At 44.7% G+C, this 27,853-nt stretch overlaps 1 long non-coding RNA gene across 1 annotated transcript; it reads right to left on the reverse strand.

Annotated features, from left to right (window-relative positions):
- Positions 1-26,493, reverse strand: LOC139041646 (uncharacterized). Its single transcript, XR_011497169.1, has 3 exons — positions 24,107-26,493; positions 23,724-23,903; positions 1-12,427 (listed from the first exon to the last, which is right to left on the reverse strand). It is a non-coding gene; the product is annotated as an uncharacterized lncRNA (long non-coding RNA).
- Positions 26,494-27,853: the final 1,360 nt, after the last annotated feature.

Below are 27,853 nucleotides of genomic sequence, written 5' to 3' on the forward strand. Positions count from 1 at the left end.
ATAATGATTATGGTGGTAATAATAATTGGCATTTATTGAATACGTACCAAGAAACATATGTTGTGTTAAATTCTTTAAATGGATTATCTCATTCAGTCCTCTCAGAAATATTTTGCCATGGGCGCCAAAAGTGTTCAGGTTCTGGAAATGCAAAAGCTGAGGCTTAGAGAGATTAACATACTTGCCCTAAATTAAACAGCTGTAAAGCGGTTGAGCTGGGATTTGAACTCAGGACTGCCTGATAGATGAACCTGTTCTGTTTGCTGCTGTTGCTCCTATAATCACTAATAACATTAATTTGGGGCCTACTCACTTCTACGTCCCAGGCATATGTCGAGCGACTTGTATTCATTATCTCACTCACTCTGCACCACTACCCCACAAGGTCGAGGTTCAGGAAGGAATTCATTCCGCATAGACAAATCAATTTTTTGGAAATCTTCTTATTGAATATTTTTAATTAGAGTCAGAAAAGAGTCAGTGGTTTATGATCCAGAACTAACGGCCTTTGGAATATCTTTTCAATAGCTTCAAAAAAAAAATAAAAATAAAGTGATATTCTTTGTTTAAAAGGGCAACATTCTTCTTAAAATAGTAGGATGCCTTTAAAAATAATAAGTATAATATTATTAGGTTTTAACTTTTATATTCTCTGGTTTTCTACTTAAAAATACTCTTGTATAGGATAGTTTTTATGGGGCTGACAGCTGTTATTTCAATTAACCTTAAGATTTCTGGCTCTTTCTGGGTGCCAGCCAGGACCCTGGTCCTCGAGAATCACCAAGGATTATGGCTCAGTCCCTAGTCTAGAAGAGTTTGCCCCGGAAACCTCTGTCCAGTTTTAAACACTTCCCGTTAGACGCAAAGACTCCTCTGACTCTGGTCACCTTGCAAGTCCGTTGGCTGCATAACAACTACTTTAGACTTAAAAGTCTCTGCGGAGAGTTTAACCTTCGCTCAGTCAAGGAGATAATATACATTTCCTTTCCTCTGGCTTTGATATATATCTCCCGTAGTTAGCATTCCGGTGAACGTGTCAGGTTCTGCCTCGCTGGGGTGAAAACAGGGCCTGTCTTAGAGCAGGTTCAGAGCTAATAGACTAAGTGCTTAAGAGAATTCTTTTCTTCAGGAACCTCTCACAAATGAGGCCAAGTGAGGGCTGGGTTTTACAGCAGGCTCTCGAGGGAGCTGGCAAGGACCCTGAAGTTTATGAAGCCTTACTGTGCAGACGGGAATTGGCAGGAGCGATCTTTTTCAATGGATACCCAACCAATAGTAAGTAAAACACTTTTTCAAAAAGTGAGTAAAAGCCAGAATTACAAAATTTGTAGAATGAAGAGACTAGGAATTTGTAAGATGATGATATCCTAAGAGAAATTGAGGTACAACTGTTAGAAAATAGTTAATTATGTGCCTTCTGAGGAGAAATGGAACTAACATATTCTTGAGGTCCTTCTATGTGTCAGGCCGTGAAGGCACAAAACCCTCTAAGACGTTTCCTTGCAGCATGTATTCTGTGAAAGAGAAACCAGAGGCTCCAGGTCCAAGGTCAGGCAGCCTGTGAGCAGCGGAACAGGAATTCAAACCCAGCTCTGTTAGACTCCAAAGCCGACACTCCTTCCATGATATCATCCTACAGCCTTTTATGGGGTGATTTAGTTGCCAGATGGGGATAAAATAGATGGCCTTTTGAAATTCTTTCCATTGCCTTGATTCTATTCTCCCTTACTTGATCTCAATACTGGCCGTAACGTGGTTCAGTGATTTGTATATACAGAGAGGATGGGATAGGAAGCAATGCACCTTGGTGAGTTGAATGTGGTTTTTCAAATTTAAGTTCTCCTCCCTTTTGCTGGGTCATAGATACCATGTAAGAAGGGATCTTTGAGCTCATCTAGCACAAGCCAACTGCCATGTTTAACTCACTCTTCCCCTCTCTCCCCCTTTCTGCAAATATTGGTTAGTTCCACTATGTGTTAGGTAGTGAACAACTCAGACAAGGCCCCACCATCACAAGGCTTTTCCCTTACTGCTGCTGCTCCTTCTGCCTTTGGTAGCTGCTCCATCCAGCAGAGTAGGATAGACATTGGGTTATAAAGAAAAAGAAAAGGCCAAACCATTTCAAAGAACTGATTAAGAACTCCTCGGTGCACAGTTGACATCTAGGGCAGTAATTGGGTACACAAAAGTCAATCTTAGCGCTTTGCCCTTAGCCTGTGGTCTTATTAACTAGTTTAAATGCATTTCCCCCATGTGGCTTAAAGATTGTTAAAGATCTAGAAATACTTTTGGACTCTTCTGAGCAGACAACAAGACAGATGGGCCTGAAGAGTGATGGTTGGCAAGAACGTGTCGTTAGTAGCTTGATTTGAAGGTGGTTCTGAGAAGGAGCTCAGTAATTTCAGTGGATGTCTGAAAAGGGATTTGGAAGGGGAGAAAGGAAGAGACTGCAGAGAGAGCCCAAGAAGGATGAAATCACTGAAGGAACAGAGTGGGAGAGCCAGGCAGAGTAATGTGAAATCGCACCTACTCCAAATGTGCATCTACCTAAACAGGAGGGAGGCGGGGCAAAGCCCCGTGCGAGAACAGTAGTGATGCCTGAAGCCCTTGACATTTTGCTACCTTGCCTCCTTTCAGCTCTGTTTTATTTGGTCTTGTGTGTGACTAGATATGGGCCTGCCCCTCTCCCTCCTTGAGAGTGAGATGGATTAAGAGCTGTGAACAAAGGCTTAGCCATCTTCGGATCCCCACTACGTTGCGCTGTGCCTCTTGCACAGAGTCAGCATTCCAAATATGACTGGTGATCGAGCACTTTCTCATTCAGTAAAGAGCCTGTACTTGTCAGTAGTTTTTGAACAATAATTGAGGTTGGGGGAAAAAGCAGCAGAAATTGTCCTGTTCCTAAGCAAGCTCAGAGGGAAGACAAGAGAGCAGTCCAGAGCTGTTTTCAGCATCCTAGAAGTTGCAAGCGGAAATTGAAGGGCATCGAAAGTAAAAAATGAGAGGCCATGTTCCTTGTTTCAACACCAAACCAGGCAAATCCTGAATTGGGGGGCCCTTTGCATCACCTGTTTCCCTGGGACTAACCACCTGAGGTCAAACATAGGGTCATGAAACAGTGACAGAACAGAATTCATGATATTCTTTCCCCAGTTTACCCCGCCAACCAGAGCTGCAATTGTCTTTGAATCTCCTAACTATTCTGGGAAACCCAGGAGTTATTTAGCTTGTTTTCTCAAAGTGGTCATTGAGGTCACCAGCTGCCAGGAGCCACTTTCCTCTTCTCATACTCAGCAGCCAAAAGGTTGCTGAGAAGCCAACGAGAGGCTTCTGATACAGCGTGAGGCCTCGGCCGCCCACACTGAGCAAGCAGTACTGCCCGTTCATGCCTCACGTTGCGTTGCTGATGGAGGCTGACATGGATGACCTCTCAGCCTACAGTTCTATCGCGTGCTCCGATGAACTCCAACTGGTCTTGGTGGAAGACAGTATTGCAATGTGATTGAGAGTGTGGATTTTAAAATTAGACAGATTTGAGTTAAATCCTGGATCTGCCACTTTTCAGCTGCGTGTCCACAGGCAGTATAGACATGCGCTCTAAGCTTCAGTTTCCTCATCTGTAAAATGGAGAAAACAATGACCATGTCACACGGCCACTGTGATGATAGTGACCTGCCATCTAAGAGGGATTCACGTAGTAAGTGACTCCATTGGAAGCAAGAGAGAGGTGCGGGAGGCACACTGGCCTCAAGGAGAGCCAGCATGCACGGGAGCAATTCTGACGTGCCTGCTACTCGGCTGTCCTCTGACTCAGATCCACAGACTGACGCCCCGGCTGCAATAAGAGACTGAGGGAAAATACAGCAGCTGTTCGGTTCACAGTCCAGGGGAGGTGGGCGGGGTGGGTGGAGGCCCGGATCCTGGAACCACACTGCCCGGGCTGGAATTCCCGCTTTCCTAGACATCCTCCCTGTACTCGGGCAACTTCCTTCAATTAGTCCACGCCTGCGTCTTTTTATCTGGAAAGTGGGAATAAAGTCCTACCTGCCTCGTAGGTTGTCATGCAGATTAAATGAGTCACTGCGCATGAACTGCTTAGAGGCAAGCCTGGCCCCTGTCAGTTCTCAATGAATGTTACCTGGTGCCATCCTGTGAGTTACCAAGGTTGTGGCAGATGGCAATCTAACTTTCCTGAGTATTTTTTTCTCTCTTTGCATTTCTTTGCCATTTTCTGCATCGTCATTTGCACCTGCCCCCTTCAGGGATGTCACAGCGGAGGAATCAAAAGCAATAGGCCCTCGAGGGCCTCCAGACAAGGGGAGCACATGGTGTGTGATCAAGGCTTTCCCTTTCTCCTCCTTCTCCAGAAAGATAACTTCCGGAGTAGGATAAAGAGAAGAACTGGAAGAGAGCAATGGAGGTGGACGCTGGTCGTCACCTAAAAAGCGGACTGCATCTTGCTCTGAACTCTCAGCCAGAGTCCCGAAAGGAGAAGAAAGTGGACAGAACAATCCAGATAAGTCCAGGGGATCTGGAGCCAGGTAGAGGGCATCTGTGCCCATTCTCGGGGCTTGTGAGACAAGCAAGAGTCGTGAGGCCTGGCTGGATGGCCGGGTCATCCGCAGCACTGCCCTGTGGCCATCTCCACACTCACTGTGGGCCAGCGGTGGTGAAGGGCCAGCTCCAGCCCCAGAAGGTTCTCTGAGGCCCTTGCTCAGAGACCAGGTCTGAAAGGCCATCAGGCTGGGCGTCAGGGAAGTCCGAGCAGCGAACTTCGTGGATGACTGGGGGCCCCAGAGGAGTCAAAGGACATCACCGTGGGGGAACCGAGGACCCAGTGCCACCTCCTCCCACCCCCAGACCACACAGGGATGGTGTGCCATTCCCCGGAAACGTCCACACCGCCTGGGAACTGGGACTGGGGCTCTGTGTTCACTGAATTTCCATCATCACTCAGAATGGGCACTTCAAGTAGAATGTAAGTGGAGTCATAAATCAAGAGAGTTGTTAACTGCTCACCTGAGTGAAGTGGTACCCACGGCGACAGCAGCTTCCCACCGACAGAGATGGTGCCACGCAGGCAACCGCATTTCCGGTATGGGCACTGGCAGGTCTCAGGGGCATGACACGTGGGATTTTGTTTTGTTTTGGTTAATATTCTGAAACACTATTGAGTGCTAACTCTGTGCTAGGCGCTGTGCTAAGTTCCTACGTGGGATCATCTCATTTGAACATCACAAAAGCACAGTGACACAAATACTATTATTATCCCCAATTTACAGATGTTAAGCTTGAGGCCTAGAAAGGTCAAGGTTAATGTGCGGTGGGGCCGGGATTCAGGTCCAGGCGGACTGTTGACTGAGCCCGTGCAGTGAGGTGCTGGGGCAGCCTCGCTCTCCTGGGCCATCATCAACGGCAGACTCTCTGCTGGCAGTAACAGGAGACTCCCCAAAGGGGCTTGTGCGGGGGAGGTGGGACCTGTGCTCCCTCTTGGAGCCAGACAACCAATTTACAGGTTACACTGAGGAAATCCTAAAATTTTGGAAAGGATTTGAAGGCGAACAGGACTTCTTGCTGAAGAGGGACAAACCTGGAGAAAGATTATTATTTCGTCATTGCCGTTATGATCTTAGTTTTGAGTCTGGGCTGGCATGGCTGAGGAAACAAAGGCCATACAACCAGCACCTCCACCTGTTAAGAGAAGGTGAGAGGATGGCACCAGGCCCGTGGCCGAGTGGTTGAGTTCGCGCGCTCCGCTTTGGCAGCGTGGGGTTTTGCCGGTTGAGATCCCAGGTGCGGACATGGCACCGCTCATCAGGCCATGCTGAGGTGGCGTCCCACACAGCACAACCAGAGGCACTCACAGCTAGAATATACAGCTATGTACTGGGGGCTTCGGGGAGAAGAAGAAGGAAAAAAGAAAAGAAGATTGGCAACAGATGCTAGCTCAGGTGCCAATCTTTAAAAAAAAGGAGAGAGAAGGTGAGAAGATGGTGCCTGGAGAGCATCATCTTCCAGCCCCTGGTGTGGCCGATTCCAACCCGGTTCCCATAATTGTTGTTAACACAGTTATTCTCATTGGGTTTTTATTTCACAATCTCCTCTTAGGTTCGATATCCTGAAATTCCCTAATGATGTGAGTGGCGTGGAGTTTGTGTCCCGTGCTCAGGCTTCACAGACTATTTCAGTCTGATCATTGAGTCCTTCCTCAGCCATGGGACGTGTTTTCCAATCGAATCCTTGGTAACACATGTACCATCTGCTCCGACTTCTTTCTTTTCTTCTAGAACCCATTAGTTTTATGTGGAACCCTTGTGAATTAGCCCTCTAAGGCTTTTGTTTTTCTCTCTCTTAGTTTTCCGTTGTGTTGTCATCATGCTTTATATCCTGGGGAATCTGCTTGATTTTAACTTCAACTTCTAGCATTCTTTTGATGTTTTTTATTTTCAGAAATCATGTTTTTAATCTCAAAGAGCTCTTTTTGTCGTTGTTGTTCTCGGTTTCTTATGTAATGGCATATACGTGTGTGTGTATCTATCTCTCTATAGTGGTAGGTGCAAAGTCCTCTCAAATCTCTCTGAGAATTCTAATTGGAGTTTGTTGCTGTTGTGTTTAACGTCTGCTCCCTGAATGATCTTCAGTTCCTCTGAGATCAGGTTTTGCTATTTGTAACTAGGCGAGGTGATGAAGGTGTTAACTGACCTCGTTGTGGTGATCATTTTGTAATATATATGTATATCAAACCATGATGTTGCACACCTTAACTTATACAATGTTATACGTCAATTATATCTCAATAAATTTGGAAAAAATTAAAGTAAAATAAAAAAATTACTTTACTAAAAAAATTTAAAAATAAAGTAAAAAAATAAAGAGGCTGGAAAATTCTGCTTAGTGACCCTTCTATTCCTATTTAAGACAAATGACTGAGTAGTAGGGTGGGTATACTTCATTCTCACATTCCTAGGTCTGTGTCCTGATACGCTTGCCTCTCCTTAAATGGGAAGTCTGCCTAGAAGCCCTCTGCAGCTGGGGAGGAGCTCAGCGACAGGACTGTTTCAGGGTAAGTGGGCCAGGAGCTAGCAGGTCCCCCGAATTCCAGTTGGAAGGGGACCTTACTTTGAGACTCCGATTCTCATACCATAAGCCACAGATGTTCTCCCGTGGTTTATTCGAGACGTTTGTTCTGGAGGTAATGATGGTGGTGATGATGATGATGGAGACGATAGCTAATAGTGATACTGCACCATTCAGGCACCGTCTTAAGAAGATCACGCATACAAATCCCTTTACTACTCACAACAAGCCTTTGAGTTAGGTACTGCCACTGTCCCCTTCATACACAAGGGAATGGAGGCACAGAGAGGTTATATCACCTGCCCAAAGTCACACAGCTGGTAAGTGGCAGAAGCAGGCTTTGAACCGATGTACCCTTGTTGCACAGTCCATTCCTTTAACCTCGGGGTGACATTTCCAGGCTGACTGCCCTCTGTGAGGAGACGTGGGGATTGCGGGTAATTAAAACAGTTTTCATGTATCGACCTTAGTTTCCACAGACAGACTCAAAGAACACGTATCAGCCCCGTGTTTTTCTCGTCCCTGTCCCCGCAGACTCTGAGCTGGGCTGTCCACCCTCGCTGCTGTAGGAGCTGCCTCGCTGCAGCGTCTCCTGCAGAGGCTTCGTGCCATCTCATCTGCTCAGACGCTGCCGTCTGCTTCCGTCACCCAGAAATTTGTCGAAATTTCTTTCATTAAGGACTGCTGCTTCTCATACGCCCATTTGAAGTGCTCTGCTATTATGTTTTCTCTTTTTTGTGCTTCTGCATTTCTATTTCAGTGGACCCTTAGAGGCCTGGGTAGTACATTTATGCTCAGGCTGCCATCTTGAAAGGACTTCATAAATAAGCGTGTGCCTGTGGGTATTTTGGCCACTTTGCTGTATTGAACTGGCATTGTGCAAAGAAGTATAGAATCAAGCTGTACTATTAATTTCCATTCATTTATTTTACATTTATATATAATTAAGAAAAATACACATTATCGCCTGGATGTAGAATTTAATAAGTATGGATTCCAAAAAGATTGTTCTGTATAATTTTCACTAGGACTCCAAGTAGACATTTAATAGACCGGAGAAAGCGTTTATTTAAGCAAAAGTCAGTTTGAATGTTCTGGGGGCTTCAGTGAAACGATTCTACAGAGAAACATGAGGCGTGATAGCCTGTGCTTCAGAACGGAGTGAGCTCCCAAGATATCATCTGAAGCGGTTTGTGAAATGCTTAACTATGTTGGCAAAACAGTCAATATCAGAGCAAAGGGGCTTATTTTTTTTTTCTCACAAGTGTTCAATACATTTCTTCTATAGTTATTGTAAGGATTAAACCACCTAATAAATATATACATAAAAGCACAAGGACTGGCACATTGTAGATGCTTGATAAATATTAGCTTCCTCTGCAATTGTGGAACCTCAAACCAAACTGAAGCTTTAATGTTAGAAACTGAAAACTTAATTCAATATGCAGAAAGGAGGGCAGTAGAGAGCTGTAGTTACGCTCACGGATCATGGTGTCACACAAACAGAGGTGCAAGTCATAGCTCTACCGCTTAATTTCGTATCTTCATGTGACTCAGTTTCCTCATCTGTAAAATGGAGATCACAATAATAATATCCATCTTGTGCAATTATTAGGAGGATTCAGTGAGATGAAGTGTGTAGCAGTAGTGCCTTATAAAATGGATATAGAGTGCTCAACACATCAGGTGACACGGTGAATGCTCGGCCAATGTTACAGGCTATTATCACAGCTAATGTAACTCCCAGACTTCAGGGACATATTTTACACTGAGAAACATTTCAAAAGCACCAAGTATAAAGGCACTGGGTGGTAAGATGACCTTCACAGAACATGATGCTTTAGAGAATCATTTTCCCATAGAGCGTTTGGTGGAACTTTAGTCTCTGGGGATGTTTTGAGACAAAAAGTTTCATGTTAAAACAAGTTATGGAAACAAAACATATTCAACCCCACTTTGCATATTAAAGGGCTAACAAATTTCACCTAAAAAAAGTCTTAACTTTGTTTAACCTAGTGTTCCCTCCAAAATCCTTGTCCGCATGGTGGCATTTATAATGCAGCACCAGTGTGTGACGGAACACTCTTTGGGAAACACTACTTTACATCTTTAGGTTTAAGAGTGTATAGTTGTCTTTTATCAGGGTTGTCACTCTTAGTGATTGTTGGTTACACTTTAATTTCAGGTCTCTAATTGTCTAAATCATCTGAAATAGTGACTATCAGTGTTTCTATAGGAAAGAACACACAGTTTTAATTATTTCAGAAAAAAAAGTACGTAATCACTCCAAAACAACACTGCTGGATACTTTGGGGAAATTTGCAACCAAAAAAAAGATAAGATTAAGCCGATTATCTAGATAGAAGAAGACGCTCACTATTAAAAGGGACGTTGACTTGTTTCAGTGGACTGTCGTGTGTGGTAGAGGCTGCTGGTCTCCAGAGACAGCTCCCAGCGGCCCGCATCTTCCGGACTCACTCCCTTCCCTCTTAAGTCTCGGCGGCCTCGTCTATGGCCTGACTCTGTGGAGTGCGGGAGCTCTGCACCTAAGTCTGAATAAGGCCTGGCAGCTTCTGCTTTTGAGCTTTTGGGAGCCCTAAGTCTCCGTGCAAGGTCTGCTGGAGAAGCCACTCGGAGAGTAGGAGAGATCCTGAGACTAAATGAAGAGAGAACGAGAGAACAGTGCCCAGCTGTCTAAGCATCCCAGCTCAGGTAGACAAAAGACAGACGGAGGGCATCTGCCTTCAAACCACACCTGTCCAGGCACCGGTCATGCAAGTGAGCCAACTTGACACCGCAGACAGGCGAGCCCTCAGATGATTGTAGCCCAACCCAAACCACACGGAGCAGGACAACAGCCCTGCTGAGCCCAGCCAGTCCACCAAATCATGAGCGATAATCGAGTGGTTGTTATTTTAAGCCAATAAATGTTGCAGTGGTTTTTTACACGGGAACAGATGACCAGCGCAAGTGGCTGGACAGTGCAGAGAAGCGTCGGAAGGAATGCTGTTCCGACCCTTTTGTTTTCCTAAACACCAGTGCAGCAGAGTGTTTAAAATTTGTTCTCAGGCTCCCTCTGACAATTCTAAGCTGATTGAATTCACAAGAGCTTAAAAGGGCAAAAATATCACAAAAATAGCTTGTCAAAATATTGCAGAAAAATATCTTCTATAGCCACTCACATTTTGTGTTAGAACTTTTCTTCAGAGAAATTGCTAACAAGATCTAAAAACAGATTGTTCAGTTCCACTTTGCTTTAAAGTTTTAAAAGTAATAAACAGAAATACAAAAATAAAGAATCTGTTTAATGATGAAAAATTATTACTGTATGATTATCATGGACTTTATTTCCAGGTTAGCTCCTTAAAAAAGTGCTTTTTTCTCTAGGTTGATGATTCTCATTTAAAAAGTGACCAAAATGAAAAATTAACTATACTTTACAGGTGGCTTTTCACCGTGGAGGATCGGAGGAATGGGAGCAGGAAAAGAGGTGGCACAAGTGGGGAGTGTTGTACCCAAGGGCTGGATGGAGAAGAGAAAAGCAAAGAGAGCAGGAGACATTTTGTTTTTGGTTTTTGTTTGGTTTTTAGAATTGCTGTGGGTGTGGAACTTTGATGAGAAGGAATGATATCCAGGATAAGACTTTGGGGAAATTTCTGGACAGTGAATGTACAATACAAAACTCTAATACTTTACCAATAGTGAAGACATAAATTTTTCCCAGTTATGCAGGCTGACTTGTGTTTTCTTTGCATGTGACTCTGTGAAGAGATTCAGTCATATCCCTTGGGATTTACAGGATTACACATGAGGGGTCATTGTCAATGCAATTGAACACGATATGTAAGACCCCACTATTTTAAGTACTGTCTGGGGAAAGCGAGTATAAAGTTGACAAGTTCTTAAGTTATTGGTAATCTAATAGGAAAGCTAAGAAACACGTTTAATTATGTTAACAGAATATCACAGTGGAATGTCACAGCTAACTCATGACTAGGATTGAGAACTCAGCTGTTCCCGAAACTGGAGGTGTGTGACCTCTCTGACAGTTAGTTTGTAGGAATGAATGTGCATTGACTTGCACTTTCTAGGAAAAGAATAAGGAAATGCTTTCGTTGTTTTTGTCCTTATTAGTCTGCTTGGAAGAGCTCCTGGTGGAGAAGAAAGGATGAGGCCAGTGGAAGGGCTGAACGGTTTGCTTTTCTGCCTTGGCTACTGGACTGGTTTTCAAGCTCGGCTCAGTGAATTATCAGTCAAAACTAAAGAAGCTGGTTTCATAAAGACCATTCCAAAATGCTTAGCCCAAGCAGTATCACTTAAGGGTCCAAGTGGCAAAGCATGGCACAGGGATGCGGAGGGTGCCACGTCACGTGCCCGCACAGCGTCTGGAGGAGTGGGCACTCCGTAAGTACCCGATGGAAACACAAACACTGGAACATTGCGACGGTTGGCTTTGGGAGCTGCGGGAACTCATGCCTGGACATTACTGGTCATGATAGGCACCATTAACAGCGGCAACAAAGAGGAGTTCTTAAGTGGCTTTATAGGAAGAGGACAAGAGGGATCTGAAAAAAAAGAAGGAAAACCATGTCGCATAGGGACCAGAGGTGCCAGCTTGTTCACAGCACATATAAGATGCGTGGGAACTCCGGGAATCTGCGGTGATGGTGGGAGGGAGAACGGCGAGGGGGAATTGATTTGCATGTTCCAGCAGCTGTGGGCTAGAGAAGGAAATTTGTTTCATGAATATTAAAATAACTTCATTTGTATCCACTTTTTTGGTGGAGCCTGAGGACATGTGGTTACATAAGGTGCAATGTTGTAGGAATAAACCTAAAGGTTTTCTGTGCTGTGGAAGCAGAGGACAAGGGTAGACTAACCCAGACAAGAGGAAACCTTACGCCCAGCTGTGGCACGGCCGTGTTTATAACGCCGAACAGTTTGGCATGTGGAAAAGGTAATGCCAAAAGAAATGGGCCGGTTTTCGTGTTACTGACTTTCAGTTTCAACAGATGGCCTCTTTTAACACTGAGCACCAGGTGACTGGAAAAGTGCTCACTGTGGGGTGGGGTGGCAGGGACTGTCTTCATTGTGCCGAATGGCCCCTCTAGTGATACAGGGGTCTGACTGACCGTCCAGCCTTAAACACTTGCCAGCGCATGCCACGAAAACCCAGGCCAATTTAGTCTGAAGCAGAGCCCAGAAAAGTTCTTGCACGGTATACATTTAAGAGGGTTTCTCTGGGCAAAAATAGTTCCCTGGTGAATTCCGTGCTCAAAGACATCCTCTTCTTCCAAGGTCACGTGGCGGTGACTCCACTCGGCAGCAATTCCTCGCCCGGGAACAAAACCTGAAGCAATATAAAAGCCCAGACAGAGAAGTCGAGTCGCCTTCTCAGGGAAATTAGATGCACAAACATCCTCAGTGCATCAATTAGAGAGAAACTCCACCGTAGAAAGGGAGAAATATGTAAACCAAAGTTCTTGTAGCAATGTAAACTTATTTCTATTTGTCCTGTCATATTAAAAATTATAAAATAAAGTGTATTAAAATAGCCACCCAATCCGTATGACAACCATGTGATAAATGAACGACGCTTCCAGAGCTTTACAATGTGGATACGTGGATGAGAACCTTATTTGGCTTGTTTCTCTTTTCACAAATCTGTCAGTTTCCTTCGCCACTTCACATTCCTCACTTCACTTCATTTTCCTCTTCCCATTTTCCTGGCTCCCTCTGAGTTAACTGGCACGGACTCTTTGTCTCTCAGAGCCACAGGACTGAAATCTGCTGTCAATGCCTCCGTGTCCTGACACCCAGGGGACAGCCTCACCCTTGGCTGCCTCAGCACTACCCCTTCCCTCAGAGATCTCCCTTCCTCCTGCAGCTTTCATTTCTGCGCCACCATCATACTTTTTTAAAACAGCTTTCAAAACTGCCTTTATTTCTCCATTTGGGTCGTGAGAGCCCCCAGCCTGACAAAGACAGCTTCACTTTTGGAATCCTCAGGATTTGTGGTTTATTCATAGTTGCAACCTGGGTGGTCGACAGTCCTTTCTTGATCCTGTGCTCAGCAAGTGTTGAAAGGGCTGCCTTGAAAAAGGTGTGGCTGGAATAGAAAGGGGCTGTGCCTTCCTGGATCACAGCTGAGCCTCGTCTATGTGCCCTGTATCCTAAGCTACACTTTCTTTTCCTTACATCCTCCTGGCTGAGCTGGAAGGAACGATATCATGGATTAAAATGCCATTTCTGGAAATTCATTTCTGACGGCATTAAGCAAGCCAAGAAGATGGCATCTTAAAAGATTGTTAATGAGCAATACACACAGTATTTACGTTGCCAGGAATACGGCAATCGGTCTGCGTTAATCGACCATCAGCACGTTAGTGGGTCATGTTGATGAATTGTTTGGAAGGGGACTTCCTGAGTCTTAATGATCATCTAAATATCATATACAGTGATGGTCTTATTTTAATGATGACCCTAGTATCTCACTAGTAGGCAAGAAAGGACCCTGGCCCTAAACCTAGCCCAGGAGAGCAGGCTGCAGGGGAGCAGGCAGTGCCGCAGAGTGGTTAGGCGTGGGCTCTGTGGTCAGACCGATCTGGATTAAAAACTCAGCTCTGGAACATATTGCCCATGGGAGTGCGGGAATGTTATTTAACCTCTCTAAGCCTCAGTTTCCTTGTCTGTAAACACAGGGTAAACTTGTTAGGAAGATTATGTGAAATGATGCATCCCAAGTACTAGGCACAGCAGCTGGTAGAGAGTCCGCTTTCAATGAACAGCAGTGAAGTAGGCATCTGCCATTATTTTCTGCTGCCCAGTAACCCCACTACCTTGCCATATTTGGGAAATTCTCTATTTTATATATCTAATTGTGATGCAGAGCCAGCATGTGAGTACAGAACCTGTCAGAAAATGCCAGATTCTTCTTTCCCAGGCTCCCTTGTGGCTAGGGTGGCCGTGTGACCTATGCTTGGCCACTCAGACACTCACACAGACTCTGAGTCAGGAATGAGTGGGGCAGGATGGGCGAATGGGCCCTGATGTGGAGATGGCAGCTATCACGGCCCACAGTCCTCGGGGAACCAGGCTGGCAGTGCTGTGGAGACTACCAGAGCTCTGTGTCTGGGGGAAGCACTGGACCTGGCCTCCCTTGTTCCTGCCCACTCTGAATCTGTTCTCCAGCCTTCCCATGCTTCTGTGAGCTCCCTAATGTCATTGCAAGAAATCCCTTTTCTCCTTAAATCAGGAAGAATTGGTTTCCATTGCTTAGCCTTAAGAACTCTAACTAATTAGGGAGGCTATTATGCTGTGCATTTTTAAGCTCTACACTGTGAGTGAATTCATCTGGAATGACTGCTATTTCACCTTAGTTCACAAACACTGTGAGGACAGGAAATGTGTCTGCCCTGTTCACCTTGTCTCCTGAATGCCTGGAAATGATCTGGTTATATAGGAAATGCTTAATAAATATTGACTGAATAAATGGTGAATTATGGGTCAGAAAGAGCAATTACAACGACATGCTATGTTCTCTTCCCCAAAGGGTAACAAACCACATAGAAAGCAATCGCAAGCTGGTATGCCTGCTATGGGAGAAGATAAAAGAAGACAGAATAAACTTCTTGACACTGCTTCTTTCATGAGGGTGAGCATTTTCTAAAGAGGAAGGGAGGAACATCCCAGACAGAAATTCCTATACTTAAAATTTTGATAATATCCAATTAGGAAAATCAAAATGCCCTTCCTCTCATGACAACTGGTTGAGTTATATATATGTGTGTGAAAAAAAAATCTTTTAAAGCATCAGAAGACAAAGAAGAGAGAGAGGAATTACCCAGCTGACTTCCAGAAGAAGGGGGAGCACAGACTCAGGGCTATTTTTGCCCTGATGACATTTGCTGATCCACTAGAGGCGGCTGAGAAACTAAACTCTACTGGTGGTCTCCCAGTGCTGGGGGGAAAAATGAACTGTAAGGCCCACCAGAAGTGAGAAGCTTGTAATTCCCTCTTGGCTTTGCACTGGGGCCTAAAGAGTGGTGCCCTAGGAGTCAAAGTAAGTTGGAAGGAAGTCTTCACAGAGACTGCGTCTCAGCTTTACATGGTTGACCGTCTAAGGAAACCGCAAGCCTTGAAACTGGAGAAAGTCGTGTCAGACTCCTAGTATTCCAAGACACCTGGCTAAAGCAAATAAAGTCTTCTGTAGAAGAAGATAACCTCACTTTATGCCTCAAATGCTTTCTAAAAATAATTTTTCAAATACATGGGAAGGAACATTGGTAGAAAAGATACCATGAGCAAGAGCCAACCAAAAACAAGAGAAAACAAAAACAGACTCTCAGGGACTCAGATACTGGAATTAGCAGACACAGACTATCTAACAATGCTTGGTACATTCAAGGAGGTAAAGCATGGGTATGAAATTGGGGAGAACAGAAACTATAAATTTCAATAAAACAAAAATAGAAATTCTAGAATTAAAAAAATACAATAATGAAAATCTAAAACTTAGTGGACAGACAGGTTTAGAAGTAAATTAAAACAGTTGAAGAGAAGAAGATAGGTTAGAAGAAATTAGAAGGCAGAAGTGACAAGAAGATGGAAAATGTGAAATAGAAAGAAAGAGACACAGGACATGTGGGGAGGTTTAACATATTTTTACCTAGAAGAGAAAAGATACAAACATAGCAGACGCAATTTTGAGATAATGACTTAGAATTGTAAAGAACTGATGAAAGACATCACAGTAAGAAGTCTAATGAATCCCAAGAAAGATAAATAAAAAGAAACCCAAGTCTAGCTAGTGAAATTACAGAAAACTAGAGCTAAAAGGAACCAGAGAAAGAAAGACAAATTCTTTTCAGAGGAGTGAGCACTAGATTAACAGCTGAAATCTCCACAGCAAACACGAAAGCTGGAAGAAAGTAAAATACCTTAGTATGCTGAAAGAAAATGATGATCAACTTAGGACTTTTATCCCTTGAAAATATCATACAGAAATAATGTGGAATAAGGATGTTTTCAGATGAACAGAAATTCAGAGAATGTGTGAAAATCTAAACGAAAAGACATTTTAAAGGTATTGTTGGGGCAGAAGGAAAATGATCCCAGGTGGAAGGTCAGAGATGCAGGAAGGAATGAAGGGCAAGGAAAGTGGTAAATACGCGGGTAAATCTGAGTAAGAGTTGGCTGTGTGAAACAAAAATAATAATAGAAAGAATAGTACATTTGCACATACATGGAAGGGAGTGAATTAAGTTAAAGAGTTCTGGGGTCTTGGCATTGTTGAGAAAAGGGCAAATGAACATCAAACTTTGACATTAGACTTTAGCAGGCCAAGGAACTATGCTATGATTTCTATAATGACTACTAAAATCAGTAAAAGAGCGCATAACTCTCAAACTCACAGAGAGAAAAACACAGAATCATAAAAACTAATCAATCCACAGAACAGTAAGAAATGAGAGGAAAAAGAACATAGAACAGTTGAAAAAATTTAAAATTGCATAACTTAAAATTTAATAATTGCATTAAACATAAATGGACTAAATAACTCCAGTTAAAAGAAGATTCCCAGAATGGATTATAAATAATGGAATACTAAATGCAGGCAGCATGTAAGGAACATGTTGATAACATGAGGGTATCGAAGAGCTGAAAGTAACAGAAGGAAAAAGATCTGCCATGAAGCTTTAAGTAAAAGAAAGCTAGTATAGCTATACTAATCTGGTAAGAACAGATTACCAAAGAAAAGATGGTCTCTTTAAAATGATTAAAAGTCCATTCACCAGAAAGACATGAGAACTCCTATTTGTGTGTATTTCGTAACAGGTCTAAAGTGAACACAAGTATCAGAAAAGATAGACAAATTCACAATCATAGTGAGAGTTTTCTAAAAATATATTTTCTCTATAATATATATGACAAACAGACAAAAATTAGTGAAATATAGAAAACTTTAAAACACAATTAGCAAACTTAACCTATTGGCCATATTTAGAACACTGATCCCAACAGCTGTGGAAGACGTTCTTTTTAAGAACACACAGAGCATGACAAAATTGATTCCATACTAGGCATGGAAAAATTGAAATCATACAGAATTAGCTCTCTGACCACGATATGGCTATGCTGAAAAATCAATAATGAAAAGATAAATGTGAAATTCTCATATATTTGGAGATTAAGACATACATTTATAAATAGCCTGAGTCAAAGAATAAATTACAATAAAAATCAGAAAATACTTTTAACCAAATAAAATATTACTAAAATTTGTAGGATGCAGTTAAAGCAGTAATTCATAAAAACTATATAGTTTAAAATGCATTTATTAGGGGAAAAAAAAGACCTCCAACAAATGAGCTGACCATCCATCTCAAGTAGTTAGGAGTAAAAATAGCAGTGAAACAAGTCCAAAGAAAGTAGGACAAGGGTAAATTACATAAATAGAAAATAAGCGTATATTAGAAATGATAATAAGGCAAAAAGTTGTTTCTTTGTCAAGACTGATCAAGGACAAAGAGTAAAAGAGCAAGTAATTGATACCAAGAACGACAAATCAATTATTGCTACAGAGCCTGCAGCTGCTGCAAGGGGAAAAGGACATGATGAATGATATAAAGCCAAAAAGCAGACAACTTGGATGAAATGGACACATTTCTATAAAAGTACGACTTACCAAAACTGATACAAGAATAGTTCGAAAACCCAAACACTGCTCTTACTATTAAAACAAATCAATAATGCTAATTCCCACAAAGATAACTCCAGGTCCGCTTAACTTTACCAATTGAAAACAAACAAATAAACCAACGAACGGAATACCATCATCAAGACCATCGACTGGAAACCTTCAAGGAAGGCGAATGGTGCTCTCCGAAAAGATTACAAAACTGTCAAAGGGACAGGACAGCAAAGATAACAGACTCCAGCCATCAGGGGTCTACTCTAAGTTTATTCGTGTGAACCTCGGCATCATGTACCTTTCTTTACCTGCCTCATGACAACTGAGTCGCGCAGAAGATGTGTGAGAGGGGTGTGGGGAGCAGAGAGGACAACGGTGCTCTGCCAGAGGAACACTCTTTGGTGAAACGGAAGTGAAGGAAGCCTTGATTTTGAGGGCAGAACCTGGCCCAGAGGTGGTGCCAGCGGGGCTCTGGGGAGGGGGCAAGGGGAGTCATTTGCTGAGGTCTCCCAGTGATGACAGACTTTGGATGCTCTGTCCCAGTGTGGTTATACACAGCATTGTCACACACGTGTGCACGCTGGCGTTTGTGTGCCGACAGTGCTAAACTGTAAAATGCTAACCTGTGAAAAGTACCAACATTTTCACGGCCCAGTTTTGGCATTAATTCATTTTCTAATACACTTCAAAAGAAAGGGCTGTAACCAGAGCCTGATGGGTGTGGAGGGGGCCCCCAGGGGTTGTACCTCACCCACGTGAACCGGAATCAAAAGGCTTGGCAACCCCTGATTATCCCACAGGTGTGAGGATGGTTCCCGTTTACTGTCTTGGTGATGACTGTCACCCACTGGCTCCCAACAGGGAGGTCTGGGGACCGTCCAGACCCCCCTCTCTCTCTGACTCTCACGGCACACTGCTTCACGTCCTGGAGGAGAGGACCCCTTCCCTTTCGCCTGCAGCCCTTCCCACCCAGACCCTGCAGGGCCATATTAACTCCTACTCAGCTCAGAAACCTTCCCCACTGCAAAGCCTGGGCTGGCCAGCCAGCACCTCCATCACCCAGGCAGGCTGATCTGCAGCCCATATTCTTAGCCTCTAGTTTTTGTTTCACTGGCTCCAAAAAGCTCTGCATTCATTTTAGGAGTTGGATACATCTTGCCACAGGGCCCTCCAGAAAAGCAAAACCATCGTTCACTTCCATCAAGGGTCTGTGAGAAGGCCTAGCTTCCCAAACCGTTGACAACATTGGCTACTATTATCGAAAACAATAACAATGGCAATTCAAAGATGGGAATTAAGTTGTGTTTTAGTCTCCAGATCTTAGACAACTAGTGATATTGAACCTTTTTTTCTCTTAAATTTTTATTGAAAACAGCTTTTCTGGAATGTTCAGCTTTTTCTTACCCATTTGTATAGAGCTCCTCATAGAGTAAGGTCGTTATAATGATGTTTATAGTGTAAATTGCCGATACTTTCTGCAAGTGTGACACAGTACTAATCTCTGTCTGTGTGATGGCATCTGGTGCACTTATTGGTTTGCTTGTTCGTTGCCTGTCTTCCCCCAGAAGAATGCAAGTTCCATGATACTGAAAGCCCTCATTCATCTTGATCGCTGCTACGTCTATATCTATGCTCGATATCAGTATTGTACCCTGGTCACTTTTAAGATGGCCCCCCATGATCCCTGCCCCCCTGCTATTCATGCTCCTGTGAAATTCCCAGCCCTTAGGGGTGAGCTAAACCAGTGACTGGCTTCTAACAATAGAACACAACAAGAATGACGGGAAGCCACTTCCAAGACTAGGTTACAGAAAGACTGTGACTTCTATCTTGCTCCTTCTCTCTCCCCCTCTGTCTCTCTCTAAGCCTTTGTTCAGGGGAGAAGCCAGGGAACTGTGGGACTAAAGCTGGAGAAGAACTGAGACCCTCAGTCCAACAGGCCACAAGGAACCGAATCCTGCCATTGACCACATGCCAAGTTTGGGAGCAGATCATCCCCAGTCAAGCCTTCGGATGGGATCGTGGCTCTGGCCAATAAGCTGAGTGTAACCTCCATAAAGATCTGGAGCCAGAGGCAGCAGCTGAGTCTCACCCTGATTCCTGAGCCACTGAGACTGTGAGATGATAAATGTTTGTTGCTTTAAGCCACTAGGCGGTGGGGTAATTTTGTGAATCAGCAATAGATAACCAAGACAGAGACCTAGAGAGTTGAATGTTCTCGAGTTCACTCCCACAGGAAGGTAGCGGTCAGCGAAATCTAGAGTTCTCATTCCTTACTTCTGTGATTTCCCACGCAGTCACCTCCCCTCTCGAGGGAATGCAAAAAGAAGCAGAGCAGTAAAAGGAGGAACGGCACCTAGGAACGGATGCTCTCTTACCCTCTTCCCCTTTTTCAAGAGCGTCAAAGAGAAAGCATAGTCCCACTAAACACTGATGCCCTCTTGCTACGACTTCAAGGTAGAGAAGACTCTGTAATATCCTTAGAGATTTTCAGCAGTGATCGAAGAAGGAAGCGAGCATTTTTTCCCACTGCTGCCTCCTGATCCTTCCCCATCTTGCACCTCTGACGTTTTCCCGGAGGTCGTCATCCCGGCAGAAAAGCTGCAGAACCAGAAATGGAGGGCAGAGGAGGCGCCCACGAGTGGTGGAGTGAGAGCAGAGGTAGAGGGGTCACGTTCTGGCTTTTCCTTCTTTTTACACCTCAGTGTAGTTCTCAGCACAGTACCCACTAGCTAGGCAGCTTATAAATGATGACAAGGTAATTATTGGGCTTACCGAGGCACACATTGGGACTCTTACAGAATCTACTTGTAGAATTCCAGGGAAACAAAAGGACAGTTGCCTCTCTGTGAATTCTGGCCCTCAACTTTACAGGAACACACATTGTTACAGGGGGCCTGGTCAATGACGCAACAAAAATTGTCCAAGCAAGTGAGGCTGTCTTGTTAGGACGGAGGGAGGGGATGCTGGCAGAGCGCTGAGCAAACTCCGCTATGTCTCATGGGTGTAATGAACGCTGGAGAACTCCCGTGACTGTTGACGGAAGGTCTGAACAATCACAGCCTTCCATCAGACCAGATGGGGACTCTCTACCGTCTACCAATATTTGTTGGTGGCTGCAATGTTCCCAGCTTTTAAAAAAAGCCTTGATTTTATTTATTTATTTTTTCAAGTTACCTTCCAGGCAGCAGTGGCTATGTGACAGATGCTGACCAATGAGATGAAAGATGACATCTATGGTAGAGCTTTTAAGAAAAGCATAGATTTTCTGATAAGAAAAGGAATGAACTTAAACGGCATATGCCTTTGCTCTTGCCCTTTTTGGTTGCCTGGAATGCAGTTACAATGTCTGCAGATGCAGCAGCCATCTTGTGACCAAAGGAGAAAGCTACTTGCCAGGTTTAGTGGAGATGGACAAGAGAAGAAACCAGATTCCCTGATGGCATCCTTAAGCCACTACACTGGCACAGGGCTCCTACCTCCAGACTCCTGATCATGTGAGCAAAAATAATCATTTTACTTAGCTAATCCATGATTGTAAAGATTTTCTGCTACTCACAGCTGAATGCAATCATAGCTGATTTACCCACCCCTATAAATACATAATTGACTATGTGTAAAATTAATAACAATAAAGAGTCTGTGTTAAGTTGCAGGTGCCTGGTGGTCGATGAGGTTCAGCCTCCCTCTACTTAGGTGCTCAGCTCACACCCACAGCCTCACAGCACACAAAGTTCAAACTGGTGTTACAGCAAAATGGTAAATGTCTACCTGCGGTTGATGCTTATGGTCACTTTAGGATGTTAAATCTTCTAATGCTGAGGGTCTGGATTTTATTTTAGTAGAGGTAATATGTCCTACAGCTCAGAAAACACAGGAGGAATTTCAACTCCATGGTCAGAATTTCTCTAAGTGGCTTATAAAGAATTCTCCACTGACTGCAACACTAAGCTCTAGGATACATGTATTTTACCAAATAACTCATCCCATTCAGGGTAAACAGTGTCCTCTCACAGATTTAGTGGGCTATGCCATTCATTATATTCATGGGGAAAAAAACATCATTTGAAAGGGATGTTGACCACGGGCTGCCTGAGCATCCTTTCAGACCCTGGTCGTCTCTCATTCAGCTCTGAGCCTGTGTCTTGGCCGTGGCATCCCGGGAAGGCGAAGTCTTGATATGTTATAGCCTTCTGGGGAAGAGACGTCAATGTTTCTCAAAGCTTTTTCTGTAATATACCAGACCTGAGAATTACTTTTGAGCAAAAGGGTGCAGTGGAGAAATACTTTCTTGCCTACCTTTCTTTAAATAGTCACAGTAAGTGCTAGTTTATTCAAGGCAGCGAGAAGTCTCATGGGAAAAACACCTGTTAATATATATATATATATATATATATATATATTTTATCTCAGCATAACTCACGGTGCCCTTTTCTTGTATAATGCTTACTTCCATGGACCACTTTTGAAATGCTTAGAATGCCACTGGAATCTAGGATGACGCTGTTTCCACAGTTGAAATTTCTTTCTTGAATTCTTTTTTTTTAGTTTTTCAGCCTTAAGTTGTTTTGCTCACTCTTTGGGAAACTTACAGACAACGTTAGGCAGCGCGGCACGGACCTGCTTTGCAAATTCGGTCACACCAAGTAACTTCATTTCCTCTTCCTTAACTGAGATTGTTCGCTGAGAATCTTCGAGACTCCTTCTATAACAGGAAATCCTGTGACTGTTCTGAGTAGGAGGTTTGTCTATTTAATGATATCTCTTTGGGTGTTTCCTTCCAATTAGTGGGACAAACCCTGCTGTTGTCCACCTCTGTCCCAGAGTGGGAGCGCCCTGGGTGATAAATCTCTCCATCTGTGCAGGACTGTTTGACTTTCCTTGTTTCCAGAGCCAATGAGAGCTGCAATTACCACACGGGTGCTCTCTATCAGCATGATCTGGAGGACTTTGGGACTGTCTGGGGACATGGGGCAGGCTGAAGGATAGAGATCAGCTTATTCTCAACATCCGCTGCAAACAGACCAAGCAGAAAAGGACACAGATTCCTCCACAAATAATGCAAATAACCCAACCCATTGCCAGCCTACAGAGATGGCCATGACCAGGGCAGATCCCAGCCAGTAACATCATTCTCTTAACGCTTTTGGAATTGTGAGAGTGCCTGTTCCATAGAGTGGGCAGAGGACGCAGTAAAGCCTTTTCAACTAAATTTGTTTGGGTTGGCCTTTCACTTAAACCACATTTTTAGGTAACTTGCTTCTATTTTATTAACTTTACAAACATTTACTGAGCACCTGCCCTTTGCAAAGCACCGCGTCAAAAATCCTGATGGTGCAGAAGATAGTGTTTTCCAAGTCAACCACAAACTTAACTCCCGTCCCACATGCGCTTCTTAAAATAAGACTTCAACACTCCTGTTGGGAAGTGTGGGCTACATTCCCACCTGTTTGAAGTTGGGCGGGTTTTTTTGTCTCCTGTGACCAACAGAGAATGGTGGAAGTGACACAATCAAACTCCTGTGGCTAGGTCCCAACAGGGGAGACAGCTTCCACCTTGCTCCCCGGGATTCTCTCTCCTGAAACTTTCAGCTGCCATGTGGGCAACTCCACAACCCTGCGGCTGCCGTGCCGGGAGGAAGCCCGCACTGGCCCATGTGGAGAGACCACAAGGAGAAGCCCTGAGACTACACGAAGTTCCGTAGATGCCCGGCCTGGCCAGCCCCTAGCAGCTCCAGTTCCCATTCCCCCAGTCCAGCTCCTGCCACCACTTGACTGGAGCTGCAGGCTAGACCCTAAGCCAGAGCTGCCTCTCAGCTCCTCCCCACAGTGCTGACTTACAGAGACCAGGAAGCTTCACGAAATGATTGCTGTCTTAAGCCGCTAAGTGTGGGGATGAAATTGTTACATAGCGACAGATAACAAAAACAGAGGGTACAAAGATGATAGCTCACCATCTTTGGGCTGAAAGGAGCTTGAAATCCAGGTGAGAAGAGCAGGTACGCACTGGCGGGGAGAAGCCCCATAGCATGTTGCCGTTGAGAGTCCCAACAGGACTTGGAGACCAAAGAGTTGCCAAGGAATGGGGCGATTTTTAAACTCAGCTTCTGATTTATAGTTGATGGTGGAAATTCCTACAAGTTTGAAGTAACTTGGATTCACATTACCATTTTTATAATAATAATTAATAATAAGAATTTTCGTGCATTATCTTATTCGATCATCATAAAAGCCCAATAGGTAGTCAATTAGTCCAGCTTTACAATTCTACTGGATCATTTAAGAAAATTAAGAAATGTCTGGCTCTAGTTGATCAATTTAACACAAGCACGCTTACCGTGGACAGAGAAGCAACGATGCAGTAAACACAACGGCAGAGAGAAAACAGAGGACGCGATCCATGCCGCGGAGCAGTTTAGAACCTGGGCGGGCACTTGTGACACAAACTCACGCTCACAAATAGCCAACAATGGTGAGGAAGACGCGGGAAGTGCATGACGCTAGGTGCCAGTCAAATGCAGAGTCTGACGCATTCGGCTGTCTTCAGTAGTCTTTCGCTTCAGGCTACCCTTGCTCCAGACGCGTCCTGTGGTTCCGATCCAGGCTTGACAACGAAAATCCAAGTTCAGGTAGGTTGGGTGTCCCTTTCTCTATGTCCTGGCCTTTGTCCTAAAGATGATAATGGAACAGAAGCATTTCCTGGACCACGCATTTTGCCTACAAGGTCCTGAAATCTCTAGAGTAGCATTTCTCAAAATGTATTTCACAGAACATTGTTCCTATAAGATATCTTGTAAAAAAAGAATTTGAGAGTGAAATAAGTTCTTCATACCACATCCTTACACAGCAGGCTAATATATGAGAGGCTCTGAGAAGTTCTACCATCAGAAAGCAGATAAGGTTGATTAATCAAGGGTTTCTTACACTTTTTTGACCATAGAAAGTTCGCTCCCTGCCTTGCTCATTTTGTCCTCTTCTCTTCCTCCCATTGTTGTTGTTGTTTCATTTATCAAAGCATTTTAGGCCCTGCTGATTTAGGAACAGAGAGGCATCAAGTGGAGTGAGTTTGCCTCCTCTTTTGTGTCTTCTTACCTCTGTGGCCTTAGGTAACTTCGCTGCATTCTGCGCTGTGAGGAGGAGCCACAGTAAATCCTACCTCGCAGAGTTGTTGTGAGGTGATGGACAATGGCTTCTGCTCCCCCTTCCTTGGGGAATTAACTTTCCCCTTCAGGGGTGGGTGGGACCAGGACACCCTCCTCTGGCTTGTCACAGTGCCGATCCTTGCTCCTAATATTGGACCGATCACAAACAGTGCTCCTACCTAGGGATGCTGGGCCCAAAAGGAAGGAAACTTGGCGGAAATGTCTGCTTGCAAGAGTCCTCTGGCTTAGACCCCGGCAATCATGGACTAGGATGGAGGCGGACACATGTGGAGGTTAAGCCCTTAGCATCCAGATCCAGACGCTGGGTCCAATCCCATTTCCACCCTTTACCAGCTGCACGGCCTGGGCAGTTCCTCAACCCTCTGTGCCCAGTTTCTCCGTCTGTAGAATGGGCACAATAGTAGTAGCTCCATCCCAGGACTGTTATGACTAGTAAATATTAACACTTTGGTGTCTATAAGATGACATGGTGTTAGCCATTATTACAGTTTTATAAATAATGGGGTAGATATAAAATCGAATACCTGGCCCCACTTTAGATCTAAAATAGCTGCGTAGTTGACGCAAAATTATTGTGGTGCTATACTGTGCTTTCTTTCTGGAATCACATCAGTCCTCCACTTTGTCACCTTGAACCTGGCCTCACAAGCGATGCTGCTGTTACCATCGTCTTGAATCACGGTAACTGCTTTGTCATTCTCTTTCAGGTTCTCAAGGCTTGGGAAGTCCAAAAAAGCCAGACAAATTTTTCTATATTACCCCGACAGACTCTGTTAACCCTAATAGAACAGGTGATGTCTTTTTAATGCATAGTGGTTGGGTTTAATAAGAGGAAACTTGGCTGAGAGTGGTTGTCACCACGGATGTGCAGGCGTACTACGTTGGTGGCGTACAGAACGGGCCCCACGAGAGCTTCACAAGGTGGGAACCAGGGCGAGGCGCGGCCCGTGGGGTGAGCTGGGAGAGGCGCTCACACGGCGCGTGCGAACACGTGCGGAGAACCTGACCTCTGTGGCCGTCACGAGACGAGGGAGTTGCACGTTCATCCTAAGGGCAACTTCGAGATGAAAATTGAGCCATTTGTCAAAAGGGGCAGGAAGGTACTTGCCCTAAAATGGGACACGGAGCTTTAGTCTCATCATCTGAGAGCCGTGGCCCTTGTGGTGACGGAGCTGCTCTTAGGGAATGAGGGCAACTGTAATGTTCTAGGTGGGGAGGCTCAAAGGAGGGGGCTACGTGCACACAGCCTTCGGGAAGCACACTCTCCCCCTCCTTTGGGGGTTCGCTGTCCCTGTTACCTCAGTGATTTACCTAAGACGAAAGAGACTTTGGGGTTGAGACTCACAGGCGAATGGAGGTGACTACCCTCCATCTATGGAGCCCTTCATCCTTGCTGACTCACCAGCAGGTGGACAGTCCAGCCATGAAGGCAGCTTCCCCCCCAGTCCGTTTGAGGTCATGGTCCCCCTGAGGTGCCCGGGTGCCCTCTCCGCTCCCAAAGGTCAGATTTCTTCCAAGAGGCAGTGCATCAGAATTACCAAAATTGAAAAGAATTCTTTTTTTTTTTTTGAGGAAGATTAGCCGTGAGCTAACATCCGCCGCCTATCCTCTTCCTCTTCTTCTTCTTCTTCTTCTTCTTCTTCTTCTTCTTCTTCTTCTTCTTCTTTTTTTTAGCTGAGAAAGATAGGCCCTGAGCTAAGATCCATGCCCATCTTCCTTTACTTTATACATGGGACCCCTGCCACAGCATGGCTTGATAAGCAGCGCATAGGTCCACACCCAGGATCTGAACCAGAAAATCCCAGGCTGTGGAAGCAGAGCATTTGAACTTAATCACTGAGCCCCCTGGCCGGCCCCTTGAAAGGAATTCTTTTAATGCAAAGTTTGTTTTCCCCTGATCATTTTAGCGGCATACACAGACACAACGACCAGTGTGAAAATGGTGTGATGTAAATAAACCAAACGCGTGGAAGGACCTCTCATTTCCAAGTCAATTTCATTTCCATTCTTCAGGGTTGTATCCTGTCTCTTTCCATCCTGCTTTCCATTCTCCTCCTTTCAGGTTAAAGGAAAGTTAGCGCTGGATCAACGCGCTCACTGGCCTCTCGAGCAGGTCGCACTTTGGGGGGCGGCTCCGCTGACCCGCTGATGTTACCGCAGAAACTGCTCCAGGGCCTGAGCGCCTGGAGGGACCGTGCCTGCCCTCGGGGCCGGCGCTCTGCCTGGTGAGGGTTCTGTGCAGCCCAGGTGCCAGCCAGAGGGGCAGGAGGAGATTCCTCTCTAGTTGGGATCCAAGATTTACAGAGCATTCTAAGTTCTGAATAGCGTATCAGGGCCCTGAATTATTCCTACCTCTAAGTCAAACGCGTTAGTTGGCAAATGAACTCCACTCACAATAATGACAATGAAAGCAGAAGGTGCAAGCAAGTACCTCAGTCTGAATTTTCCAGATGACTTAGGAAGCGGCATTTGAGCTGGCTTCTGTAGGGAGGTGAGCCGCGGTTTTTAGGACAGGGCAAGATGGGCAGTGGGCGTTCACTTGGTGTTTGTAAAGAAAGCGACACTGTTCCTTGGAGCAGAGGTTTAGTCAAAGGGTGGTCAGGACGAGATGCTAACATGGGCTGAGGTCAGACTGTGGAGGCCTTTGCGCTCCCAGCAGGAGCATTTGGAGGTCTAATTCCGGGTAGTGGGAGCCACTGAAAGCTTATTTCTGTTCAACAATGCAGGCAAGAGAGTCTGCAATCAAACCCAGCGCAAGAACGAAATGGAGGATTTTCACTTATTCCGCTTAATCGTGGATGGAATTCGATTGCTCCCAGGCATGCACGCTTGGGGCAGACTTGCCAGGCTTCCTTCCAACCTGGCAGGCCCAGGGAACAGCAGCTGCGACAGAGGGCAGTCTGGTTTGGGTGCACACAGAC

The sequence above is a fragment of the Equus asinus genome, chromosome 22 (genome assembly GCF_041296235.1).
Source record: "Equus asinus isolate D_3611 breed Donkey chromosome 22, EquAss-T2T_v2, whole genome shotgun sequence".
In the NCBI taxonomy this organism is placed as follows: domain Eukaryota; kingdom Metazoa; phylum Chordata; class Mammalia; order Perissodactyla; family Equidae; genus Equus; species Equus asinus.